Genomic DNA, 10,225 nt, shown 5'->3' on the forward strand with positions numbered 1-10,225 from the left:
AAAATAAAATAAAAAAATAAAAAATAAAGCTTACTTTTTAAGCTCGGTGAGGTGTGGTGCGTGAGCATATAAATGGAAAAACTAAGAGTCCTTTAAGGTAACAAAGGCTTCAAAGGTCAGCGAACACGCACGATGACCTATTTCTATCCAGCAATCCATAGGGGGACGTGAGAACTTTGCAATGATGACAATTTAGTGAAGATATGAATCACTAAAATAGCTGACAGGGACAACTCTTCCATCTTTGAAAATATCTACATCAAATCTGTTTAAATAGATTTTCATCTGCATAATATAACACATTCTGACAAGACCACCACCACCACCAATGTGGTCAGTGTTGTGCCGATAAATGTTTAATAACTGAGGGACCCCCCCGCCCCAAGTGCACAAATTTTTGTGCACCGGGCTACTAGTTATGAATAAGATTGCAATAAACGTAAGTGCATATATCTCTTCAATGTATTTTAATTACCTTTGGATACATTATACCCAGGAGTGAGATTGCTAGCTCATATGGTAGTTCTTTTAATTTTTTGAGGAACCTCCAAAATTCAAGAAGTGGCTAAAACACTTTGAGAGAATGATTACTTAAAGTAATCAATCACTTTAGAAAGAGATGAATCTTCTGCTAAAATAAATAATCATCCCCCAAAAGAACTCTTATATAATTTTTCACACCTCAAATTTACTTCAAAGAAATAACAATAATGAAGAACTGGAGACCATAATAGAATGACAGAATATAAGACTCTTGAAATCAGAAAAAAAGCTGTCCAGCTCATTATAGATAAACAAACCAAGGCACTAAAAGTTAAGTAAAGTTGCCCAGGGTCACTAGTTAATTGTCAGAAAAAATTACAATACTGGGTTTAACAGAGTGAGAAAATAAAAATCGATTTTTCTTCATTTTTATAAAAAACAAAAATTATGCAATTGTTTTCTAACCCTTTAAGGTAATTTAAATAAAAGTAAATTTCTCAAAACTATTCTTGGAGATAATAGTTTTATCTCCAATTATTTCAAGTAGCAATGTTCTTGAAATAATCATCTCAGCAACATGGAAATGAGAAACAGGCAGAAAAATGACAAGTTTAGTCACAGTTACCATCTTTTTCCCTCAGGCAAACCCATGTAGGACCCTAATGTAAACCGGCATAATCCTCTACAATTGGCATAATAGGTGTAAGAGGAAACAGATGTGTGTGGATGCACACATGTGTGCTGTGAATGTGTGCATGTGTGTGTTTGTGTCTGAACATGTACATACTTGAGGCTGTGCCTGGGAACTGGGGATTTTTAAGGGGTGTGGGGACTTATAAAGTATGTGGTTTCCACATGTCTACACAAAGAAAATAGGTGGTGATGTTGGATTCCTATCAAAATACACCTAGAGATACAAAAATGGAATTAAACCCTAAGACTGAGTTCCTTCAAACTGGATCTAGGAGTCCTTTTTAAAACTGACTTTATTTTTTTCTACCATGTTTATTTTGACCATTAGCCTAAATCACTACAATTTACAGATTTTATTAATTTCTTCTCAAACACTGCAAGGCTACTTTACAAATATTTTAAATTCCATCTCATCTAAAGACTTATCTCCAAAACACATGCATTAATTAGTCACAGCCTTTAAATTAATGTCTAGCTTATACTGGTAAGCTGTTAGAGCTAATTAGAGGCCCAGTGCAGGGGGAGCGGGCCTAAGCTGGCAGTAGGACATCCTTAGCCCAGCGGTGGAGGCAGGAGAGGCTCCTGCCCCACGCTGCACTCACCAGCTGTCAGCCCAGCTTCTGGCTGAGCGGCACTCCCCTGAGGGAGGGCACTGACCACCAGGGGGCAGCTCCTGCGTTGAGCACCTGCCCCCCTGGTGGTCAGTGCGTGTCATAACGACCAGTTGTTCCCCCATTCAGTCGATTTGCATGTTACCCTTTTATTATATAGGAGGATTCTTAAGCAGAATTACTGTACATTAGAAGCATGAAACTTTAAATATGTCCTATTAATACTGCCAAGTCCCCTAACCAACTTAACCCATTTAGTCCAGATAATAATCACTAGACGCTTTTTAGTTTTGTCCCTAATTAAGTCCTTCAAAGAATAACACCAATTTTAGTCCCTAACTGAAAACATGGTGTTCGATTTTAAAGTCAGCATCGCCTAATAATATATACTAGTATGTCTTTGTAAACCGCATGCTTGCTACTTAATCTTGGGAGTAAGAAAAAGAGTAAAAATAACTCAAGTCATTTGTAAAGTAGTAATAATAACCAACCCAGGAAAGAAAATAGTTTTTAATCTTATATACCAATTCTATAAAAGTAGCTGCTAGAGTGGGGATAGAGGGCAATGTTGAGAATGATTCTGAAGCCAAGTACACAACTGGTGGGGGCAGGGAGGGGGCAGGAGGAAACACTTTAACAAAACAGATGTCTGCTCCAGTCAAGAGAGGGAGAAGTAGTGCCATGCATCCATCCTCAACTGAGATGCTGGCTGGATGGATGGATAGATGGATGGATGATGCCTGGCCCATGGTGAGCACCAAAATATGTTACTTCCCTTGGCACACCTCACAGGTAGGATACAAAATTCAGAGAAAACTTATATTTACCCTGGAAACAGAGGAGACTACGTTTTCTTCTTTCCACAGTATCAATTATTTCATTTCTAACAACCACCAGTGTAAATATTCCAAAATAAATGCTACTCTTCTCATACTTCTTAACTTGTCTTCTTGTTAGATTTTTTTTCAAAAAAAAAAAAACTTTCAGGTTTCCAACTCTCTGAGAATTATCCTCCCAGATTGCAATTTCTTTACTTTTTTGTTATTACTAAGCAATTACTGTAGAGTTAAAACAATTTGAATTAGTCTTTGCTATATTTACTTTTACAAACTCTTTTAATCTATATTCCTATCCAATAACAGTCTAAATTTTGAGACATATACTCACCACCAAGTCAGTATAACATAGAATAACCAACTATCTCTTTTCAAAACAATATCTTAGAGCACTTTATGATTTGCAAAGCACACTAAATATTTTGATCCATAAGTACCTCTTTTAATTCATATGTGCTCCTATGAATTTATTTGATAATTTTTTCTAAGAGGTATAAGTTTTATCGTATATAAATTTACTGTTCACAAATGTAATCAACCTTTCCCACTTTTGATCACTTTTTAATTCAGTATTTTAATTATGTTTGTGAGTGTCAGAAGCTCATTAAGATACCATAAAGCCCTGAATAACATAGGCTCACCAAAAGGCATTCTACTTAATCTTCTCGTTCACTGAGAATACCTTTTGGTTTTGACTACTGCACCAGATCATTTTGTAAAGCTACTAGTATGAATTTTGCATAGTAAGTTCAGAATCCAGAAGATAATTTAATATTTCATTAAAATTCTCTACCTCTGATGACTCACATTACTGTAAATGAGAATTCTAATACAGCCCTCAAAGTGTGAAAATAAGAAACTCTTTTGAATATACATATAGATCCTAGAAGTTTATTTTTAAATAAATTCCATATAACAACTTTCTGTGCTGTCACTATGTTCTCTTAAAAAAATGGTAAATCAATGGTTCCAATGTGTTAGGTTTCAATTAAGATTTAACTGCATATACAAAATTTGCATATCAAGATTTTACTGCATATATAACATATGCAGGTAATCATTTTACTCAAAAGCTTGCAGTGTTTTATTTATAGTAGTCTGTCCAATCCTATATAGGCATTTTCATGTTAGGTAGTAACTGGCAAGGATTTGTGGCAGAAAGAATAAAGTCAGCAAAATGGAAATCAAATCCACAGAGACAATCTACTACACTACTAACATACGCTATGTGCAAACACAGTATGTATTCGATTTAAAGAAAGCAATAATGCAGATAATATTACTCAACAGATTGAATAAGTCAATCTCTCTGCTTTCCACACTGGCATACGCTGTTGCATTCTAATACCACCTAAAACAAGAAAAAATGAAATACTACTGTTTCTCTAGTGTTCCCTATTTTTGTCTAATTTTGTTTAGTGAATCAGAAAAGAAATCTTAAATTGTCAATTACTAAAAAGTACTTGCAGAGGTCTCCGAATAAATCTACCTAATATCCAACATGTCTTAAATCTCTGTGGAACATCAGAAATTTTATTGCTGCCTAAAGTCAAAGTACCTGTTGTAGGAACATCATTGATTAAACGGAACTGTAAATCCCCCAAAAATAAACTGTTCAAAAAATTGCCTCACTCTGTCAGTCTGTGGATAGGTGTTGAATTAGAATTATACTGTACCCTGTTACACTGTAATGATATTTCTCTGATAATAACATGGAAAGCAAAAAAGAAGTGTGATATTTTCTCTCAAGACTAATTTGCATTTTTTTTAAATTCAGTATTTTAAATGGCTTTTGGAAGTCCAAATTCTTCCTTGGAAATTAACTTGGGAGTCACAACAAATCTTCAAGAGCATTACAGAACTGTACTGATGATTTTTTTAAATATGTGTGAGAGTGTGTGGTTAACTACAAGGTGCATTATGAATAAAAATATATACATACATACACACACATTCCCTCTAATTTATCTTTCTTTTACAATTTAAAAGAATGCTACCCAGAAAGGTTAAGTAGTCAAGGTTAAAATATAGCAAGTTAACAATAAAAATTATTATTTTTACTTCACCAAAACATTTTCACAAGGAGTCTTCTGATGTTCTTATGGAAGAGACAGAAGAATGTGAGCTGGATGAAAAAAGGGCATAGGCCAGATCATTAAAGACCAGCTTTCTCCTGAGGTTTTAAATAATGTGGATTTGCATTTTATAAAGATAACTAGCAATAGTTTAGAAAATGGATTGGAAGGAACTTTAAGACTGGCGTTAAGAAGACAAGTTAGTAAACTAATACAAGTCTCTTAATGAGAGAAAGGAAATAAATGGAAGAATAAGTAATAAGTCATAAATTAATTTGAGATGTAGAATTGGTATAACTTAGTGATTAACGAGTGGGGGGGGTGAATTATATCATAATTATAATCAATCTGGATTGAATTCCAGAGGTGTAACTCGGATGTCTGGTTATTTAAAATGCCACTCAGATGGTAAATTTGCATGGAGTAGGGAGTATGGAGGCTGGATTTGGTGGCTGGGATGACAACTTTAGTTCAGGACATTCTGAATGTCCCAAGCTAAACATTGTGGACTGCTATAGGACATCCAAAATATCTAACTACTATCTGGAAATATAAACTAGAACATTTCTGTGTATTTTTAATTTATTAATTATGAACTTTTACTTTATTGCCTCAGAAAGCATAGTAGGATGAGTAGACAGAAGTTACTGAATAGCAGATTTTTAGTCAAATATCTTGGCAATGGATGCAATCAATGTAAATCCTATATAATAAAAGGGTAATGTGCAAATTGACCCTAATGGTGGAATGACCAAAACGACGGCTCTACCAGTCACTATGAGGTGTACTGACCACCTCTCAGTCCCCTTCCCTGGCCAGCAGGTTCTGATAGCCCAATGGTGAATGGGGACCTGGGGTGGGTGGCGGTGGAGGGCAGGGCCAGCTGTGGGAAGCTGGGGAAGATGGCCCTAATCACAGGCCAGGCCTACGGACCGTACCCACGCACAAATTTCATGCACTGGGCCTCTAGTAATGTAAAAAATTCCATCATAGCAATCAAAAACCATATGTTGAGTACACACTATATTCAGATACAGTGAAAAATCTAAGGAGTATAAAAACAAATAGTTATCCTCTAGAAATCTACAATCAGACTGAGGATACAAATTTATTAAGTGTTTACAAAATTATTCAATGTGTGCAACCCTGGCAGTGTGTATATAATACAAAGAACATTAGATAGAGTGAGAAGTAACTAATCAAGAGAGGAAGGGAAACTTCAAAAAACAGAAGATAATCAACAAAGTCAGATTGACAGAAGCCAACTCTAGAAGATTTAAAACACTGGATAACAATTACAGGTCTTGATAGGCTAGGCCAGCAATTTTCAACTGGTGTGTTTTGAGAATTTTTTAAAAATGCAACACCTGACTATTTAATCAGGGGCACTGACCTCTTTTCCCTTAGATTGTAAAAAACAAACAAACAAACAAAAACCAACAACAAAAACGCCCAACAGCCAACACAACAATAGCTGTCTGACAACACAACAATAGCTGTCTGATGTAAATGCCCTGTCTTGAACCATAAGCATATAGGTCATATAATAGAATTGCATCTGATTGGTTAATTCTTGGTACCAGAAATCCTTATATACACGTATAGGCGCCTGATTTTCTAAAAAGTCACTTTGGAGCAAAAAGGGTAGGTAAGAAGTAGTAGTAGACCAGTCAAAATTATAACTATTTTTTGTCAGATTGGCAAAAAAAATATTTCTGGAGTGCCACAGAATTTTAGTAATTAGTTTATGTGTGCCATGCAATGAGAAAGGTTGGAAATCACTGGGCAAGACTAAACCAATGATTCACAACCTGGTATCATCAGACCTTAGGGTAACAATAAGGATCTGTAAACTACTCTTTTAATATTTCAAAATACCTTTTAAAACTTGTATCTTTACCTAGGATAGGACTAAATTCTTCACCTTGGACTGAAATTATGTTTGCTCAGTGTGGTAACACCATCATCTCCTTATATTTGTCTGAAGTACTGATGAGCAGTTACCTGTCTGATTGCTAAACGAAAATGAATGACTACTTGGTATTGTAAAATGAGAATTTTACATAGATGAGGAAATAAAAGTGACCCTTAATACTTCAAAGTCTAAACCCGTGACTAAAATGTTAGGCCAGAGCTAATTAAGAGTATGCTTAACAGATATAAATGATGTTTTTCAATTAAAAACACTGGTCAGCTAGGCAAGGAATTGAAGACACATGACTTGAAAGCAGTCCAGATAAAAGAGATTCTTTCTGTGGTTTTGGTTGATTGCTACTTCATCCTAAGCCAGCGGTTCTCAACCTGTGGGTCGCAACCCCTTTGGCGGTCGAACGACCCTTTCACAGGGTCGCCTAAGACCATCCTGCATATCAGATATTTACATTACGATTCATAACAGTAGCAACATTACAGTTATGAAGTGGCAACGAAAATAATTTTATGGTTGGGTCACAACATGAGGAACTGTATTTAAAGGGCCAGAAGGTTGAGAACCACTGCAACGTAAGCCAACATGAAGTTTCAAAAAGGCTATTCGAATATTAAGCTACATTAATAATATTAGCCACAAGTCAGGGAGTGGTATAAGTTCTAACGTACGCTATTCAACAGTGCATCTGGAATAGAATATCCTATTTCAAACTTTAAAACATACAACTATAGACCATCCAGAGGAAGACTTAGATCTTTTGTCTAGAAAAGAAAATGCTTACGAGATGTCTTCAAATGAGAGAAGGGATGTTATACACATGAGAACGGTGGATTTGTAATTTATTCTTCAGACAGCAGAACTAGAATGACTACATAGATAAACATTACTGAATGGCATATTTTTGGTCAAATACAAAGGCTTTATGAACTATAAGAATTATAGTTCCACACTGACATAGAATGTTCAATAATGTTCATCAGCATATGAATTCAATGAACTCAACATCACTGAATGTTTTTACACGAAAAGAGAATGAGCCATCTCTTGGTGCTCACGCTATATTGTAATTGCATGGTTACGATTATCTGTCTCCTTCATTAGAATATGTGCTCCTTGAGGGCAGGAATGTGTCTTATTCATCTTTATAGTCCCAGTGTCTAGCACAGAACACCGAGTACAACTAGTGCTCAAGAAGTCTACTGACTTCAATGAAAGAAGTAACTGGATGTTTTAAGAACCATTTCATTGGGAAGAATGTAGGATAAGACGCCCTCTTGGGACACTAGAATTCTAAGATGCCGCCAATACAAAGTCCTCATCAGAGCTCATTTTACTCTGTAACACAGCATTAAAAATCTGCTTTAGGCCCTGGCCAGTGTGGTCAGTGGTTAGAGCATTGGCCTACGCTCAGAGGGTCTCAGGTACCTAGGTTGCGGGTTCGATCCTCCGTCTGGTTGGGGTGTATGCAGGAGGCAACCAATCTGATATGTTTCTCATATTCATGTTTCTTTCTCTCTCTCTCTCTCTCTCTCTCTCTCTCTCCCCCCCCCCCTTCCCTCCCTTCTACTCTCTCTATAAATCAATGGGAAAAATACCTTAGTTGTAGATTAACAAAACAAAAAATTCTGCTTTAGTATGTGAAAATTAGCATTTAAACTAAACTAACCTGACATCTTCATTTGAAATGTTAATATCAACTATAGTTTCTTTGCCAAACTGGAAAAGACATAGTTCCTGATCTTTATATAATGAAACCTCACACAAATGCTTAAGTATGAAATCATTTACAAGAGAATCTCACACACAGAAGAATCTCTAGAATATGAGACTTTTAACAATCTTGTTCTTTAAACATACAAGCACTAGTGGGCAGAGCAAAATGCCAACATCTTGATATGAAAAAAGAATCAATTATAATTAACCACGGTAGAGGGTGGGGAGAGAAGGGAAGTACTGGGAAAAACTGCAAAATATTTAAGAAATTACAAATTATAGTCTGACTGGTGTGGCCCAGTGGTTGAGCATCGACCTATGAACCAGGAGGTCATGGTTCAATTACCAGTCAGGGCACATGCCCAGGTTGCAGGCAGCCAATCAATGAGTCTCTCTCATCATTGATGCTTCTATCTCCCTCTCCCTCTCTATCTCTCCCTCTCTGTAATCAATAAAAAATATATTTTAAAAAAGAAATTACAAGTTATAGAATCAAATCTGGATACTATTTGGCTAATTCGTCCTCACCTTCCGCATAGTCCTTTTTACCTTTATCACCTGGGAAGAAATCCTACCACAAGTTGGCTGGGGAAACAAAGTACAAAACGTCAATCAGTGGACCTGGCTTCCTGATTTTTAACTCTAGTAAAAAGTACAGCGAGGGGAAAAGGTTGAAAATTACTGACCTGGATAACAAGAATATCAAGGATTACAGGTAAATCTTATTCCCCGTGCTCTCCATCATTTTAAAGTAGATATTTAAAACTGTCTGAATGACCAATCTCTTCCCTAAATAAGATAAATGTAAACACACAGCTAAAGCAAATTTGGAATCCACGGGCTCTGACAAAAAAAAAAAAAAAAAGCCCCCAACACGTGTACTACTAGCGATTAGTCACCTAGAGGGAAAGTGCTTTGGAAAGTTTCACTTAAAGGATCACCTAAAATTTAGGCTAACAACGATACAGCCATTGCCACATCCGTGCAGATGAACACACACGGGGAAATTTTACCAACTGCTTTCCTTGTTTGAGTTCATCTAAGAGAGAGGAGCTGGAAGATGCTACAGTCTTTCATCAAGTATCCTAGGCACGTGATAGTAATTTTCACAATATCCTCCTTAAACACAAAGCAAAATGTAGGCACTTCATTCCAGTTACATGTTTTGGAAACAAGAGAAAAATACCCTTTGATGTCAACTACCTCATCCAGGAAATTAATTAAGCTCCTTTTCGAAAACAGGAGAACTGTAACACTTAATGGACTGAAATACACACAGGCTTCTCAGAGTGTGTACTTGTTGTAAAGATGGATTTACCTCTCGTTGTCGTAAAGAAAAAAAGCAGCAGTTCGAGTGTTAAGCAAAAACCACTTGAGGAGGAAATTAACCTCCCTGCGAATTTCCTGGTCCCTCCAACAGCAAGCAGAAGGGGAATGGACGAGGAGTGCGTGCAGCCCAGCACCAGCTCAGGGCAAGGACCGAGGAGGGCCGGGGCTGGGACAGCCAAACGGGACTCCCAGTTTGGTAGGAAGGCGGGTGTTGCGGGAGGATGGTTTGCGGAGCGAGGTCAACGGCAAGGGGTACACCCCGCGGTCCGAGCTCCCAGCCCGTCCCGCGGGGTCTGCAACACGCACGGAGCCCCTTTAGGCGCCGCAGGGAGGAAGCGGCCCGCACGGACCTGCCAGCCCGCCCGACCCGCTCGGGGCCACGGGACGAGGCCGCCGGATCTGCGAGGGCCGAGCGCGAGTCCAGCACCCACGGCGCCGCTCCGCCCACTCGCCTCCCGGGACGCGGTCGGGAACCTCGGCGCCTCCCTCTGCCCGCTCCCCCGCCCTTCGGAGGACGGGCCCCACCCGCGCCGCGGCCCCCGGGGCGCCCCCGAG

Source organism: Myotis lucifugus, unplaced genomic scaffold (assembly GCF_000147115.1).
Source record: "Myotis lucifugus unplaced genomic scaffold, Myoluc2.0 scaffold_65, whole genome shotgun sequence".
NCBI lineage: Eukaryota > Metazoa > Chordata > Mammalia > Chiroptera > Vespertilionidae > Myotis > Myotis lucifugus.